The sequence below is a fragment of the Cucurbita moschata genome, unplaced genomic scaffold, assembly GCF_002738365.1.
Source record: "Cucurbita moschata cultivar Rifu unplaced genomic scaffold, Cmos_1.0 Cmo_Scf00006, whole genome shotgun sequence".
Lineage (NCBI taxonomy): Eukaryota > Viridiplantae > Streptophyta > Magnoliopsida > Cucurbitales > Cucurbitaceae > Cucurbita > Cucurbita moschata.
This window is the reverse complement of record NW_019268522.1, coordinates 6,661,576-6,680,563: the sequence shown is the minus strand read 5'-3', so window position 1 is coordinate 6,680,563 and position 18,988 is coordinate 6,661,576. Positions and strand designations below refer to the sequence as shown.

The window sequence follows — 18,988 nt, the reverse complement described above, 5'->3', positions numbered from 1 at the left end:
GTAGACTGTGGGAACGAAGCAGGATCCCAAAGAAGAGTGACACCAGCCCCAAACAATGGGGGCAAACCATACAGACCACCAGGTCAGCGAAATGGAAGTCCCAACAGATCGAATGGATGGACGGATAGACCTCCTCAGAACAATCAAGCGGGGACTTCTCGAGGGCATTACCATCAAAAGAACCACCCGACGACACCTTTGCAATGCATGTTGTGTAAAGGCCCCCACAAGGTATCATACTGTCCTCATCGGGCCTCTCTCACTGCACTTCAAGTGTCCATTCAAGAGAGCAATGAAGCAAGGGTCGAGACTTTGCTAGACAAGAAGGAAGATCACGACAACCCCCGAATGGGCGCACTCAAATTCTTGTCGGCCCTCCAACGGAAAGTCGAACCGAAGGAGGTACTAGAGAAAGGGCTCATGTTCGTAGATGCCACAATAAACTCTCAACCGAGCAAGAGCACTTTGATAGACTCTGGAGCAACCCACAACTTCATTGCCGATCAAGAAGCCAGAAGATTGGGACTCACCATAGGAAAAGACCTGGGGAAAATGAAAGCTGTCAATTCCGAGGCCTTGCCTATTGTGGGAGTTTCCAAGAGAGTCCCCTTCAAAATAGGGGATTGGACTGGAGAGCTAGACCTTGTCGTGGTTCGCATGGATGACTTCGACGTGGTACTTGGGATGGAGTTCCTCCTAGAACACAAGGTCATCCCAATGCCATTGGCAAAATGCTTGGTGATCACCGACCGTAATCCCACAGTAATACCTGCAAGCATCAAGCAACCAGGTAATCTTCGAATGATCTCGGCCATACAACTGAAAAGGGGACTCGCACGAGAGGAACCTACGTTTATGGCCATACCACTGATAGAAGAAGCAACCACCGAAGAGACTGTCCCAGAGGAAATCAAGGAAGTACTAGACAGCTATACCGACATCATGCCAGAGAGTCTACCACAAACACTACCACCTCGTCGAGGCATTGACCACGAAATCGAACTCCTTCCCGGGGTTAAGCCGCCAGCAAAGAACGCATACCGGATGGCTCCGCCCGAGCTAGCCGAATTGAGGAAACAACTGGATGAGTTGTTGAAGGCGGGGTTCATTCGCCCGGCAAAGGCCCCTTATGGAGCCCCCGTACTATTCCAGAAGAAGAAAGATGGGACGTTGCGCCTGTGCATAGACTATAGAGCCTTAAACAAGGTGACAGTACGCAACAAATATCCTCTGCCGATAATATCCGACTTGTTCGACCAACTTCACGGGGCCAAGTACTTCACGAAGTTGGACTTACGATCAGGATATTATCAAGTACGTATTGCCGAAGGGGACGAACCCAAGACGACGTGCGTAACAAGATATGGGGCCTTTGAATTCCTAGTAATGCCCTTTGGCTTGACAAACGCCCCAGCTACGTTCTGCACGTTGATGAACCAGGTTTTCTACGAATACCTGGATCAGTTCGTCATAGTATACCTCGACGACATTGTTGTTTACAGTACAACCCTCGAGGAACACAAAGTGCATTTGAAGTTAGTGTTTGACAAGCTCCGACAGAACCAGCTGTATGTGAAGAAGGAGAAATGTGCATTCGCACAAACATGCATCAACTTCCTTGGACATGTCGTCAGATGTGGACAAATTAGTATGGATAGCGACAAGATAAAAGCTATCCAAGAATGGAAGGTTCCTACTTCCGTATCTGAATTGCGGTCCTTCTTAGAACTAGCCAACTATTATAGGCGGTTCGTCGAAGGGTTTTCACGACGAGCCGCCCCATTGACAGAGCTGTTGAAGAAAGACCACCCTTGGTCGTGGTCGAATGATTGTCAAATGGCCTTTGAAAATCTGAAAACAACCATGACGAGGGGTCCTGTCCTCGGGTTGGTAGACGTCACTAAGCCATTTGAAGTAGAAACCGATGCTTCCGACTTTGCTCTCGGTGGAGTCCTTATTCAAGAAGGCCACCCCATCGCCTACGAAAGTCGAAAGCTCAACGATGCCGAATGAAGATACACTGTCTCCGAGAAAGAAATGTTGGCTGTAGTCCATTGCCTTCGAGTCTGGAGACAGTATCTCTTAGGATCACAGTTCGTAGTGAAGACGGATAACAGCGCCACTTGCCACTTCTTTGAGCAACCGAAGTTAACAGCAAAACAAGCCCGGTGGCAGGAGTCGTTGGCCGAATTCGACTTCAAGTTCGAACACAAAGCAGGAAAGAGTAATCAAGCAGCCGACGCGCTGAGTCGGAAGGGCGAACATGCGGCCCTGTGCATGTTAGCCCATATTCACTCAAGTAAGATCGATGGATCGATGCGCGACATCATCAAGGAACATTTACACAAAGACCCATCGGCCAAAGCTGTTGTCGAACTAGCTAAGGCTGGAAAGACACGGCAGTTTTGGGTTGAGGGGGACCTCCTGATAACCAGAGGAAACAGATTGTACGTCCCAAGAACGGGGGAACTGAGGAAGAAGCTCATTCAAGAATGTCATGATACCTTGTGGGCCGGACATCCTGGGTGGCAAAGAACATACGCCCTAATAAAGAAGGGGTACTTCTGGCCAAACATGCGAGACGACATCATGCAATACACCAAGACGTGCCTCATCTGCCAACAGGATAAGGTCGAGAAAGCCAAAGTCTCTGGACTCTTGGAACCTCTACCTGTGCCAACGAGACCCTGGGAAAGTGTATCTCTGGACTTCATAACGCACCTCCCAAAGGTCGGGGAATATGACGCCATCTTGGTTATTGTAGACCGATTCTCCAAATATGCGACATTCATCCCCACTCCCAAATTATGCTCGGCGGAACTCACAACCCAACTGTTTTTCAAACACGTTGTAAAGTTATGGGGCATTCCGTCGAGCATCATCAGTGATAGGGATGGCAGATTCATTGGGACGTTCTGGACTGAGTTATTCGCTTTCTTGGGAACAACCTTGAACATCTCCTCGAGTTATCACCCTCAGACCGATGGACAGACAGAACGGTTCAATTGCTTGCTCGAAGAATACTTACGTCACTTCGTCGACGCTCGCCAAAAGAACTGGATACAATTGTTAGATGTCGCCCAATTTTGCTTCAACTGCCAAACCAGCTCATCTATAGGGAAGAGTCCCTTCGAAATTGTAAGTGGACGACAACCGGCCTTACCCCATATTATTGATCATCCTTATGCAGGAAAAAACCCTCAAGCTCACAACTTTACAAGGGAATGGAAGCAGACGACAGATATAGCCCGGGCATATTTAGAGAAGGCTTCCAAGCATATGAAGAAATGGGCGGACAAGAAGCGTCGCCCCCTTCATTTTCGTGTAGGAGATCAAGTCCTTATCAAGCTGAGACCAGAACAGATTAGATTTCGAAGCCGAAAGGACCAGAGACTAGTTCGTAAATATGAAGGCCCGGTTGAAGTCCTTAAAAAGATTGGGGCTACCTCCTACCGAGTTGCACTACCCGCATGGATGAAAATCCACCCCGTCATTCATGTGAGCAACTTGAAGCCCTATCACCCTGATCCAGACGACGACCAACGCAATGCAACCACAAGACCGAACATCGATCTGAAGCAAAAAGAAACAAAGGAAGTGGAAGAGATCCTAGCCGACAGGGTTAGGAAGATAGGAAGACCTGTACGGACGATTCGTGAATTCCTTGTCAAATGGAAGAATCTCCCTACAGAGGAAACAAGCTGGGAACGCGCCGAAGATCTGAACTCCGCCGCCACCCACATCGCAAGGTATGAAAGTAGTCGGTTGACAGGGACGTCAACCAATTAGGTGGGGGAGGATGTCACGGTCATGCTTGTCCAGGGCTTGTCGCCCATGGCCGCATGCCCATGACAAGCCAAACCCTTGTCATGTCTTTTCATTCTAGTGTTTTTCCTTTTGTAATTCTAAAGCGTATGACACCTCAAAAATATCATGTCTACGCCTGCCAGAACTAAAATGGCCCAGAATGTACTATAGGGGGATATGACTAGTCGTCAACTTCTCCCTACCCAAGGTTATATATGCTAAGCCGTTGTTATCTTTCTCTTGCTTGCTATATAACGTCTCTTTCTAAAATCTCTCTTTCAAAAATCTCTCTCTCCTCGTTTTCTAAAACCTTCTTTTAAAACCGAGGCTAGAGGCTCGACCGTACGTCGCTTGGCCGTAGGCGACGCAAGAACAAATAGGCTCAACTCACTCGTTGCTGGAAAGTGAGTGCCGCACAATCGCTAGTCCGCTGCCTTCGAAAGCGCGATTGTGTCACAAGGCGTACAAACTCTATGATCCTGTAGGGGGCGAGCTCACGTGTCTCGCAACGTCATCTTCGACGAAAGCACCTTCTGGCGTGGAATGACGTGATCGAGGCAAACCATAATCCAAATCAATTCACGGTGGAATACCTCGTCACCGAGCCAGAAGAAGGAGGAGCCCAGCATCAGGAGACGTCACCGCCGCCCGCAGTTGCACCACCTGAACCAGTGGAATTCGCAACACCACGGACTGCGGATTTGACGCTGGATGCCGATCACGATACTGATCTGAAGGCCAGGTACCTGGACTGGCAGCGCGCGAGCTCAAAGAAGTGGCCGAACTACATGCCATTAGTGCACAGATGAACCGAACACCTTCGCCGAAGCAGAAAAGAACCCGTGCTGGCTGAAGGCAATGTAGGAGGAGATGACATCCATCACCAAGAATCAGACGTGGAGTCTGGATCATCGGGACACCGAGCCATAGGGCTCAAATGGGTCTTTAAGTTGAAGCGCAACGAAAAAGGAGAAGTTGTCAAGCACAAGGCCCGTCTGGTGGCGAAGGGCGCCGTCTATGTTCGCCAACCACCTGGCTTCCTGGACAACGACAACCCTAATAAGGTACTGCGCCTGCACAAAGCACTCTACGGGCTTCGACAAGCCCCACGAGCCTGGAACGCGAAGCTCGACAGTACCCTACTGTCACTGAAATTCAAACGTTGTGCCTTTAAGCATGGCATGTACACGCACGGCCACGGCAAGAAGCGACTGATCGTGGGAGTGTACGTCGATGACCTCATAATCACTGGAGGCGACGTGGAAGTCCTCGAAAGGTTCAAGAAGGAGATGTCGAAAAACTTCGAGATGAGCGATCTCGACGTGCTCAACTACTACCTCGGCATCGAAGTGCAACAGAACTCTTCCGGCATCTCCATCTGCCAAAGTCATACGCGAAGAAGCTGCTGGACACAATTGGGCTTGTGGACAGTAATCCTACCAGGACGCCAATGGAGGCCCGACTCCAACTAAGGAAGGCCAGCACTATGACGACAGTCGACTCCACCAATTACCGCAGCATTGTTGGGAGTCTGCGCTATCTGGTAAACTCTCGTCCTGATCTTGCTTATTCTGTTGGATATGTGAGCAGGTTTATGGAAGCACCTTGGGAGGAGCATCTAGTGGCTGTCAAGAGCCAGGTTCCTGTCAACGCGAGGGTGAGTGATTATTTTCTTTGTATTTGAACCCACAATAGAAGAAAAGGAGAGACTAAGAGAAAAAAAAAAAAGATTCCAAGGCTCTATTCATTATTCAGCAAGTAGTTCATGAGACTATTTTTTCACGAATTGCAGCAGCAACCACATCAAAGCATGCATGGTCAATTCTACAAAAAGAGTTTCTAGGTCAAAGGTCATAACAGTGAAATTGCAATCTCTAAGACATGATTTTGAAACTCTACTCATGACGAATGACGAATCAATTGCTGACTTTTTGTTAAGAGAAACTAAGAAAAACGATGCCAAGACTCTATTCATTATTCAACAAGCAGTTCATGAGACTATTTTTCACCAATTGCAGCAGCAACCACATCAAAGCAGGCTTGGTCAATTCTACCGAAGGAGTTTCTAGGAGATTCAAAGGTCATAACAGTGAAATTTCAATCTCTAAGACGTGATTTTGAAACTCTACTCATGACGAATGGCGAATCAATTGCTGACTTTTTGTCGAGAGAATGACAATAGTTAGTCAGATGCGTACCTGTGGAGAGAAAATTTCAGACGAAACAATTGTTGCAAAGGTGTTGAGAAGCTTGACTCCAAAGTTTGACCATGTGGTGGCTGCCATAGAAGAAGCTAAGGATCTATCCATATTGTTAAATAAAAGCCATGCCTTATTTAGTTAGGTTTGTAAAAACATCTGAATTCACGCGAATGGAGGAGCGTGATTCTAGGGGCCATTGTTTTGGCAATTTGGGCGAAGTCTTCGTCCACTTCTTCTATTTTTGTATAATTAGTTTTTCTATTTTTGTAATTAGATTTGTTATTTAAACCGTTCAACTGAAGTAAAATAAGATATCGAGTCTTCAGCAAATGTGAGTGAATCTCTCTCCCTCTCTCCTTTTACTTCCGCTAATTTTTCTTTCGAAGAAACCTTCGGCCTATTTTTCGTCGACATTGTCCTCCGAATTGCCAGAGTCAACACATACTCTCCATTGATGAACCGATGGGCTCGCTTCAGGCTCATGAGGCAAGAATCAATAGATAATCAGAAAGGAACGAAGAAAAGACACTTGTAGTGAAGGAGACAACCAACAACAAAAACAACAAAAGAGAAAATATTCATTTAGCAGGTAGAAGTTGTGGAAGAGGAGGATTTTGCAGCTTCCATAGTGGTCATGATAACAGGGGTAGATGGAGAAGTGATGGACAGAGACAATTCAATGAACAAAGGAATATCATAAAATGTTACCATTGCAGAAGGTATAGGCACACAAAATCTGATTGTTGGTATAAAAATCAATGAATGAATTTTGCAGTAGAGAATGAAGAAGAAGAAGAAAAGTTGTTTATGGTGTGCATGGATACTAATTCGAAAAAAGGTAACTTATGGTTTGTTGATAGTGGATGCTGGAATCATATGACAAGCACCAAATCCTTATTCAAAGAGCTTGATGAGACGCAAAAAATTAAGGTGCAACTTGGAAATACAAAAGAGATGCAAGTTGAAGGAAAAGCTACAGTGAAAGTCGAAACCAGTCATGGTAAGATCAAAAAATTAGATAATGTTCAATCTGTAACTGATTTAGGGTACAATTTATTGAGTGTTGGACAGTTGATGACCAGAGGACATTCCATTCTATTTGATGACAAAACATGTGTCATTACACATAAGAAATCTGACCATAAAGTTCAAATTGCCATGACTTCAAATAAGATGTTTCTACGGGATGTTTCTAACATGAAGGATTTTGCTCTTACTGCTAGTACGAAAGATGACTCAACATTATGGCATCTCAGATATGGACATCTTCATATGAACGGCCTGAAAATAATCAGGGATAAAGGTATGGTTTTCGGATTACCAAGAATTGACTCAACTAATTTATGTGAAAGATGCATTTATGGCAAGTAGACTAGGAAGTTCTTTCCGGTTGGAAAAGCTAAAAGAGCTTCACATTGTCTAGAACTAATTCATGCTGATTTATGTGGGCCAATGCAAACGAAGTCCTTGGGTGGGAGTATATACTTTTTACTGTTCATTGATGACTATAGTCGCATGACCTGGGTTTACTTCCTACAACATAAGTTAGAAACTTTTTAGAAGTTACAGATTTTTAAAGCTATGGTGGAGAACAAAAATGGCTGTCACATTAAAGTTCTTCGCACAGACGGAAGTGGCGGTGACGAGTTCATATCTAAAGAGTTCAATCTATTTTGTGAAGAAGAGGGCATCCAAAGGGAGTTAACAACTCCCTACACTCCAAGAACAAAATGGAATTGTTGAATGAAAAAATCGAACTATTGTGGAGATGGCAAGAAGTATGTTACAGGCAAGGAGACTTCCAAACCAATTTTGGGCAGAAGCGGTAGCAACATCTATTTATCTATTAAACCTCTCACCAACAAAGGCTATTATGAATCGATCTCCTTATGAAGCATGGCATGGAAGGAAACCATTTGTAAGTCATTTACGAATCTTTGGTTGTGTTGCTTATGCTTTGAAACATCTTCAAATTCGTCAAAAGTTTGATGAAAAATCTGAAAAATGCATTTTCATTGGCAATTGTACTATATCAAAGGCATATAAATTATATAACCCCCTCAGTGAAAAGATTTTAGTTAGAAGGGATGTAATATTTAATGAAAACGTGAGTTGGGATTGGAGTAAAGAACAGGAGCAGCAAAAGATTACAATTGAAGTTTCCCCAAATAAAGTGACAAGGGTCAACTCTCAGTGCATCCACTATAACACAAAATGTGTCAAATTCATCGTCTTTAGTATCACTGAACAGCAATTCTTCTCTTGAAGAACTTTCGGATGAGACACCTCTAAGAAAGTATAAATCTTTAGCTGACATATATGCATCAGGTCAATTTGCTCTTACTGTTTCAGATCCTATGAATTATGAAGAAGCAACTGAAAAAGAAGACTGGAAGAAAGCCATGGCACAGATGCGGTCCGTTAAGAAAAATGGAACATGAGATATGGTTGACTTGCCAAACAAAAAGTTCTATGGAGATTTATATGGGACATGCAGGCCACCGCTAGAGGTTTATCAGTTTGATGGAGAATTACAAGAGGTTTATGTAACACCGCCAGAGGGATTCATAAAGGAAAACAAAGAAACAAAGGTATACAAGCTGAGACAGACATTGTACAGATTAAAGCAGACATACTTACGAAGGCCTTGTCAAAAGAAAAGCTCTATACTTGACATCTGCAACTTTGAATCAAGAGGGAGTGTTGAGATATGATTCAAAGTATTCAAAATGAAGATATGATTTAAAGTAGTTGAGATATGATTCAAAATATTCAAACTACTAAGATTTTAGGAGATTGTTAGTAGATTTGAATTTATCTAGATTTCCATAATTTACTATTTCTGATCCCTATAAATAATGGAATTATGTAACCCTTTGAGCATTGAGTCAAAAAACAATAATAAAGCATTGCAGCTTTGATCTATTTTATCCATTCTTATCTCTTTCAATATCCCTTTTCCCAACATTAGAATGATTGAAAATGGGGTTCGATTAATTGCATAGCCATTCTCTTAGAAAAAAAAAATCAATTTTGATTGAAAATGGATGGTAAACAGAATAAACAAAGATGATGATTCATTTGTGATATATTTTTAAGGAAAGAAAAGAAAAACAGAATCAATTAAACTTGGATTGAATGATCAAAGGAGCCTCAAATAATATTGAAATATTTTTATTTTAAGTTTTGTTACTCAACACAATTTAGAAACAATGAAAACATGTTATTCGATTTTTACTGAGACCATTTTAGAATCGTATTTCACATTGTTAGTTGGATTATTAATTAAAATGTGAAATACTAACAAAAGGTGAGGAACGGTGCGATAGGAAGCGAACCCCGAAAACCTTTGGAGTAGCTCCCGAGGAACGGGAGCTTACGATAATTAAATTAGGGAGTACTCTAGCTAAGACCAACCAAGTAAGTGACCTTACTATAGGATAGGCTAAAAATTGTATGAGTTATGATGATGTGTGTATGAAGCCATATGTTAGTATATGACGATGTATGACTTATGATGATGTATGATTTGTATCGTATGATGTGGTATGTTAATATATGATAGTGTATGAGTTATGATGATGTATGAGCTGTATCGTATGATGTCGTATACTAGTATATGATGATGTATGAGTTATGATACTTGATGATGTGCATACTATATATATATTCTTATGAATGACGTACTTGATATGCCTAAAGCACTTTATGGCAATATGATGAGTATGATGATTGTGTGACGTTTACCTTACTATGGTGATGTTTTCCATATTGAGCATGCTATATAATGATGATTGTCATATTGCATCATGTCGTTAGATTGACATAGGACATAACCCTAAGAGCATGAAAATGATATTAATATAAATATCCATGAGTATTTGTTACCTAGAGTAACAAAGAGATGAGACTAGAGGGTTATGTTAAAAGAGACATTACGATGGATTTAGAGGGACTTCATGCATATTGTATGTTGATCAGCATATGGCTACTTCCCCTAAAGATGATGAGTGCTGACGTGCACAATATGATGATGAGTGCGAATACTTACCGCATGATGATGAGGGTGTTCATGAGGCGCATGACATTATGGGGTTCTGCGTTACAAATTAGCTTGGCTAGAGGGTCCAAGGGGTGTGCGAGCACCTGGGGACGTTACAAATTAGCCTGCTGACCTCCTAACTTCGTTACAAATTAGCTTGACTAGAGGGTCCAAGGGGTGTGCGAGCATGGCCGCCTATAGTGGGACCTATTACAAGAAGGACAATTGAAGTCGAAGAATCATGGTGTCCCAAATGGACCTATTACAAGAAGGACAATTGAATGGAAAACATTAAAATGTCAGCAACAAGGTTTGAACCTACACAAATGAAGCTTATTCAAGTTTATCTCTTTAGCCACTCAAATATATCAACATTTGTTGAAAGATTTTATTGTTTTTTTGTTTTCATTTTGCAATGGTCAATTGGTCAAAATTGACTTCGTCATTTGTGGAGATTAAAGGGGATCGGGATTGAATCCCGTCCACAAACGTCTTTTGTCGGGAGAATATAAATACCCACAATATGTTATGTAAAATTCAGATTCGTGGATGAATGTAATTCAGATATCAAATTGAGACGTTTTCCTTAGAAATTCGAACATCATATTTGCCATTTCTAAGTATCAAGCAATTCTTGTGGTAGAATTGCACCCAAGCCATTCAATCAAGCATTGATCAAGTTAGATTGTGGAGTAACTCAATTTAGAACAAGGTTTCCAAATCTTGCGTTTGATCGTAAGAGGTAATCTAATTCTAGCCTTATCTCTTGTTGATCCAAATTTCGTATAGGGAGGTGTTAATTACTTTGATTTAAGTGTTCTTTCTTCAACAAAAGCTTGGATCATTGGGCTGAGGATTAGGGTTGCCTTATCAATTTGGTATCAGAGCCTAAGCTTACACCTTTGTGGCCGACTCTAGAATTGATTTTATCTTTCATTTTTGCTCTTGTTTATCTTTTCTTTAAATTTATCCATTTATTTTACACCTTTGTGGCCGACTCTAGAATTGATTTTATCTTCCATTTTTGCTCTTGTTTATTTTTCTTTAAATTTGTCTATTTATTTTCTTGCAGTCCTTTCCGCCATTATTCATCAATTTTTCACTTTGTTCTCATTTTGTTCTTAAAGATCACGTTGAGATCTTGAAATTTTTTTTTATCATATTTATTCTTACAATTATGATTATAAACGATATTTATCATTTTTTTTAGATCATTTGCATGTTTATTTGAAGATCAAATAAACTTCGATTCACATCTTTTTCTTCATCCATCTAAATCTAGAACCGTTGTGTTTGATATATATTTTTTCTCTCATAATCTGCGCTTGAAGATAACTTCTAAATTTTCCGAATTCTGTAAAAAGGAGAGTTAGATCATTCTTAAAATCTTCACGTCCTTTCTTATTTTTCGCGTCCCTTCTTTTTTTGTTCACGTCTTGTTTTATTTTGTTGTTATTTCATAATTAATTTATCTTGATTGCCTTGAATAGCTTGCTACTATCATAATTGGTGTAACGACCCAAAAATAATAATAATAAGTAAATAATTAAATAATTAAAATAATAATTTTCCCTCAACTACTCTCCACCCACCCCTCTTCCTCTCCCAAACTATCTCTCTTCAACCACCTCATCAGTCAAAATCTCAATCCAATCTCTCTTCAACCACCTCATTAGTCAAAATCTCAATCCAGAATACAGATGCATCCACTATCTCTCCTCAGCCAACTCACAAATACAGAATACAATCTCTCCTCAACCAACTCACGAATGGAGAATACAGTATGCATTCCATGGTTCCTACAACAGAAAAAATAAATAATAAAAAAAAAATACCAACAAACAGATTTACATGGAAATTTTTGGAGAGAGAGATCTTGCTTTGTTTTTGTTGTAAGTCATATTTCAAATCTCATTTTTATTTATCTTAAATGAGTAAGAATCAGATTTCCTTTTCTTTGTCTAATTATTCAGAATTAGATCTCTTGTTGGCTTGCCCAATTATTTAGATTTTTCGTTATAATGTTAGGTTACAGGAAATAACCAGAATAAATGAGGCAAATATTTGTCAACAGAATAAAAAAAATACATAATAAAATACATAATAGATAGAAAAAAGAGAAGATATGAAGTAAATACAGACCATAAAGGAAAAGAGAAGAATCTGTAAATAAGAAAGGAAAGATTCCGAAAGAAAATTTATCTGTAAAAAAATTAACAGGTAAATAAGAGAGGAAAGAGGGAAAAAAGAAAGGAAAGATTTGGAAGGAAGAATTAATTAGAATACAAAAAAAAAAAAAATACAAAGAGAAGACAAGAGAGAAGCTAGATACTATTAACAAACAAAAATAACAAAAAAAAAAAAATATATAGATAGCCGGTGAAATACATAAAAGAAAAAAAATTAAATAAATAAATAAATAGGAGGAAAGAAAGAGAAAGGAAATAGAGAGAGAAGAAAGAGAAAAATAAAAGGGAAGAGTTGGGAGTAAGAATAGATAATAAGTAAGAATCGATTAAAAATTGGTCAAGAATATGTCTCCAACAAAAATTGGGGGAAAAAATCTAATACAGAAATAATATCGGAAGACAAGAAAGTAGTCACTCGGAATAAAAAAAAATTAGAAAATGAAATCTTAATATAAATTGAATATATATATATATAATATGTATATATATTTAGATGTATATTATAACATTCCAAGACTTTGTCCATGCAAAGTCTTTAATGCTCGCATGAAGTTTAGCACCTGAACCATTGTAAGAGTTAGAGAATTGAACATGAAATTGATGTCACAGATTCTTATAGGTAGGCTTGGATACAAAGGGAAAAATCGAACTTTCATTAAGGATAAATTGGTAACACCCGTATACGCTAATCAGGTAAGTGGTCTTACTATAGGATAGGAAAAAAATTGTATGAGTTATGATGGTGTATAAATTATGTCATACGATGCGGTATATGAGTTATGATGATGTGTGAGTTATGATGCTTGATGATATGCGTAATATATATATATTTCGATGATTGACGTACTTGATATGTTTTATGCACTTTGTGACAATATGATGAGTATAATGATTGCGTGACGTTTACCTTAATATGATGATGTTTTCCATATTGAGCATGCTATATGATGATGAGTGCCATATTGCATCATGTCATTAGATCGACATAAGACACAACCCTAAGAGTGTGAAAATGATATTAATATAAATATCCACGAGTATGTGTTACCTAGAGTAACATAGAGATGAGACTAGACGATTGTGTCAGAAGAGACATTATGATGGATTTAGAGGGACCTCATGCATATTGTATGTTCATAAGCATAGGGCTACTTCCCCTAGAGATGATGAGTGCGGACGCGCACCATATGATGAGCGCGAATGCGCACAGGTGCGAATGCACACAGATGAGGGTGTTCATGAGGCGCATGACACTATGGGGTTCCGCTGACCTCCGGACGTCGCTACAGATTAGCTTGACCAGAGGGTCCAGGGGGTGTGCGAGCGCCCTGAGGATTCACACTCGCACGTGTGAGTCGTGTGTAGGAAAGTACTATATATCCAATTTGTCCGAGACTGGAGGCCACCCCTAAGATGATTAGAGATAGGTCCCTAAATCATGATTGCATGTGTTTGCATTTGCATGGCCCCTATAGTGGGGCCACTTACTGAATATTCTTTGAAATATTCAGGCCGTGTGCCACATCATTTTTCAAGTAAGGCAAGACACACTTGTACGGAGGACGGCGGCATCGCAAGCAGAGACTGTGGCACGTGCATAGGGTAGATTCATATTTAAATTTCTAGTCTTAAGTTAGAATAGGTTGTTTTGCATTTCATTGTTTTAAATTATTTTGTATTTGTTTTTGTTTTCTCTAAATTTCAGTAATTCATATTTAAACACGTAAGACCATGGCTGTGTTTTCTAGAGAAGAAGTTGTTTTAAAAGTGTTTTTGAAGTTTACGTTATAAATTATATTCATGTAAGAGTTTTATTTCTGCATTATAGATGAGCATGAGATGTTAGTAGCGACTCTGAGTATGTGGAAATTTAGGGTCGTTACAATTGCTTTAACGATATATTAGCCTACCTTGATCATAATTTAGTCACTTTCGCAAACAGCCTACCTACCTTTGTGTGTATGAACAGGAGTGTCCCTGAGTGCAAAATCAATGAGTTGAGTGTGTGAGGTCCTAAACATATTCCACTACTTTTTGTACAATCATGAACAAAGATGGAGGAAATGGAGGGGAGATCAATGAAGCTAGGTGGAGAGAAGCACAGGTCGGAACAATTACTCGTTTGAATCAAGTTATTAGTACATTGACAGACCGGATGGAGCGAATTGAAATAGCCTTAGGTAATCTTCAAGGGAGGGAAGTACTCTTGAATGAAGGAGTTGAAAATGAAGAAGATGACCATGTCACCCTTTTAGCTGGACATAGTCCTAGGGGAGGGAGAGATGTCGGTCGAGGGAGAGGAAGAGTCAGAAGAAGGGGTAGAGAAATTTTAGCACCAAAAAGAATTGAGAGGGAGTACCAGTATGAGAGAGAAAAAAAAAGGATTCGAGGGAGTAAAGATAAAAATTCCAACTTTCTATGGGAGATCTGATCCAGAGGAGTATTTGCAATATGAGAGCAAAATTGAGCATGTCTTCCATTGCAACAATTTCAGTGAAGAAAGAAAGTTGAAGCTTGCTATGGCTGAATTTTGTGATTACGCCATTATATGGTGGACATCTTTGAAATCAGAGTGGAGGAGAAATTATGAAGAACCAATTGAAACATGGGAGGAATTGAAGACATTAATGAGAAAAAGGTACATTCCTAAGCATTATTCTCAAGTACTCAAGCAAAAACTCTATACTTTACAACAGGGATCCAAAAGTGTTGAAGAATATTACAAAGAAATGGAGACCCTTATAAATAAAGCATGTATTGATGAAGATGAGGAAGATACAATGGTTAGATTTCTTGGTGGGTTAAACCGACAACTTGCTCATCAAGTGGATAGGCAAGCGTACTTTGATATGCAAGAATTGTTACACCTTGCTGTCAAAATTGAAGGGCAACTAGCTTGGGAGAAGAAGAACTCCAAGAGGTATGGTATTCCAAAGTCTACTACTTTCAACACTTGGAAAAAGAATGCAAATATTGAAAAGATAAATTTCAAAGTTGGAGGCAAGTATGATCTTGACAAAAAGAACAAAGCTGAGACCTCCAAGGGTAAAGAGAAAGTGGAGGAATATAAGGAGATTCGAGAAAGAAATAGAGACATCAAATGTTGGAAATGTCAAGGAATTGGTCATCTTGGTCATGATTGTCCTAACAAGAGAGTCATGATCATCAAGAATGGACAAGTTGTCACAAATAGGGAGGAAAGTGGTCATGATGAACTAGTTGAAGAGGAAATCCAGGAGAATGAGGAGGAACTAGAAGATGGGAGTCATTTGGTACTTGTAACCAAAAGACTTCTTAAGACTCAAGTTACAGAGAATGATGTTGATGATCAAAGAGACAACCTATTTCACACAAGGTGTTTAGTCAAAGGGACTCCTTGTAGTCTTGTAATTGATAGTGGAAGCTGCACCAATGTCGTAAGTACAATGTTGATCAAAAGGTTGCTAATTCCAACCCAATACCATCCTAAACCTTACAAGTTTCAATGGCTCAATGATAGTGGAACAATGAAGGTAACTTCTCAAGTTTTAATATCTTTTACTTTAGGAAAATATAAAGATGAAGTTCTTTATGATGTTTTACCAATGCATGCTGGAGACATATTGCTTGGCCGACCATGGCAATTTGACAGGAGAGTTATGTATGATGGCTATTTGAATCGGTATTCTTTTGTAAAAGATGGTAGAAAAACCACTCTTGTATCTTTGAGTTCTGCAAATATATTTGCTGATCAATTAAAGTTGAAGAAAAAAGGAAAGAGTTTGAGGAAAAAGGGTTGAGTGAAAAAATAGAGAAAAGTCAACGAGAAAACCATAGTGAAAAAAAGAATGAAATTGGAAAAAAAGGAAAGAATGTGAGTTGTTTGGCTAGAGTTGGAGAGGTTAGAAGGGCAATGTTCTCACAAAAAACCATCTTTGTACTTGTGTACAAGGAAGAATGTTTGGTCTCTAATGATAATAATTTGTCTTTGCCTAGTATGTTTCAATCTCTTTTATAGGAATTTGATGACGTATTCCAAGATGAAGTCCCTAAAGGACTACCTCCCATTAGAGGTATTGAATATAAAATACACTTCATTCCAGGGGCAGTAATTCCTAATAGGCCAGCTTATAGAGCCAACCCAACTGAGACTAAAGAAATTCGAAGGCAAGTGAGGAGCTTATGGAGAAGGGCTATATACGAGAGAGTTTGAGTCCATGTTCTGTACCAGTCTTATTGGTGCCGAAGAAAGATGGAACGTGGCGCATGTGCGTGGATTGTAGAGCCATCAACAAAATCACGGTAAAGTATCGACATCCTATTCCTAGGCTAGATGATATGCTTGATGAATTGCATGGTTCATGTTTATTTACAAAGATTGACTTGAAATCTGGATATCATCAAATTAGAATGCATGTAGGAGACGTGGAAAACCGCGTTCAAAACTAAGTTTGGATCGTATGAATGGCTTGTTATGCCTTTTGGGTTAACTAATGCTCCTAGTACATTTATGCACTTAATGAATCACGTTTTGAGAGAATATTTAGGAAAGCATGTTGTTGTGTATTTTGATGATATTTTAATTTATTCAAAGACCTTGCATGAGCATGTGGAGCATGTTAAGTTAGTTTTGATTACACTTAGAAAAGAGAAACTTTATGCTAATTTTAATAAGTGTAGTTTTTGCATGGAAAAAGTTAACTTTCTTGGCTTCATAGTTGGTAAAAATGTAGTAGAAGTAGATGCAGAGAAAGTTAAAGCAATCAGGGATTGGCCAACACCACAAAATGCAAGTGACTAGTTTTCATGGGTTAGCTAGCTTCTATAGGAGATTTATAAAAGATTTTAGCACCATAGCTGCACCATTGAATGACTTAGTGAAAAAGAATGTTGTTTTTAAATGGGGAGATATGCAAGATTATGCATTTAATGAGCTTAAGAATAAATTAACCAATGCACCATTACTTGTCTTGCCTAACTTTGATAAAACTTTTGAAATTGAGTGTGATGCAAGTGGTTTGGGCATAGATGCTGTTTTGATGCAAGATGGCAAACCCGTAATGTATTTTAGTGAAAAACTAAATGGGGCAGCATTGAACTATCCTACCTATGATAAAGAATTGTTTGCTTTAGTTCGCACATTGTAGGTGTGACAATACTACTTATGGCCTAGAGAATTTGTGATCTACTCTAATCATGAAAGCTTGAAGTATCTTAAGGGTCAAAGCAAACTGAACCGTAGGCATGCAAAGTGGGTGGAGTTTATTGAAACATTTCCATATGTCATCAAATACAAGCAAGGTAAGGATAATGTGGTAGCTGATGCATTATCTAGAAGGTACAATCTTTTTACTTATCTCAGTGCAAAAATTCTTGGATTTGAGCATATTAAAGAATTATATCGAGATGACCACGACTTTGGAATTATTTATGCATCTTGTCTTACAAAAACAGCTGTAGATGATTACTATGTGTTTCATGAATTCTTATTTAAGAAAAGTAAGTTTTGTATTCCTAAATGCTCTATCATAGATTTGCTTGTAAAAGAAGCACATGGTGGTGGCTTAATGGGACATTTTGGGATTAATAAAACTTATAATATGTTGCATGAACACTTCTTTTGGCCGAAAATGAAGCATGATGTTCATAAATTTTGTAGTCAATGCTTTAAATGCAAAGAAGCTAAATCTAGATCACAACCAAATGGATTGTACACTCCTTTGAATGTACCTAATGAACCTTGAATATACCTAATGAACCTTGGACTAATATATCTATGGATTTTGTTCTTGGTTTACCGCACACTAAAAAGGGTAAAGATAGTATTTTCGTTGTGGTAGACAGATTTAGTAAGATGGCTCATTTTATTGCATGTAACAAGACGGATGATGCAAAACATGTTGCTGACTTATTTTTTAGGGAAGTAGTAAGATTACATGGAATCCCTAGAATAATTGTTAGTGATAGGGATGCTAAATCTCTAAGTCACTTTTGGAAAGTATTGTGGGGTAAATTGGGTACCAAGTTGTTGTTTTCAACTACATGTCATCCTCAGACGGATGGACAAACTGAGGTGGTTAATAGAACATTAAGAGCATTGCTTAGGGCTATTATTTCTAAGAATATTAAGTCTTGGGATGAATGTTTGTCATTTGTAGAGTTTGCATATAATAGAGCAATTCATAGTACAACTCATTGTTCTTCTTTTGAAGTTGTTTATGGATTTAATCCACTTACGCCTCTTGATTTGCTTCCTATTCCTTCTAATATGTTTGTGAGTGACGCAGCCACAAGTAAGGCAAACTTGATCAAAACATTGCAATTGAGAACCAAAATTTCAAAGTTGCTTCAAGGATTAACAAAGGACGGAAGGAAATCATTTTTAAACCTGGTGACTGGGTTTGGATACATTTTCGCAAGGAGCGATTCCCATCTCAACGGAAGACAAAATTACATCCAAGAGGGGATGGCCCTCACCCAAGAGGAGATGACCCTTATCAAGTCCTTGAAAGAATTAATAATAATGCATATAAAATTGACCTTCTCGGAGACTTTTCAGTACCCGGAGACTTTTCAGTACATTCTACTTTCAATGTTGCTGACTTGAGTTCTTTTGATGTAGGTGATGATTTTTCTGATTCGAGGACATAAGAATCATGGTGTTCCAAATGTTCCAAGTACATTCTACTTTCAATGTTGCTGACTTGAGTCCTTTTGATGTAGGTGATGATTTTTCTGATTCGAGGACATAAGAATCATGGTGTTCCAAA

At 39.3% G+C, this 18,988-nt stretch overlaps 1 pseudogene; it reads left to right on the top strand.

Moving 5' to 3' along the window:
- The first annotated feature begins 14,283 nt into the window (after window positions 1-14,283).
- Window positions 14,284-18,988, top strand: part of LOC111443857 — an 8,400-nt pseudogene continuing 3,695 nt past the window's right edge.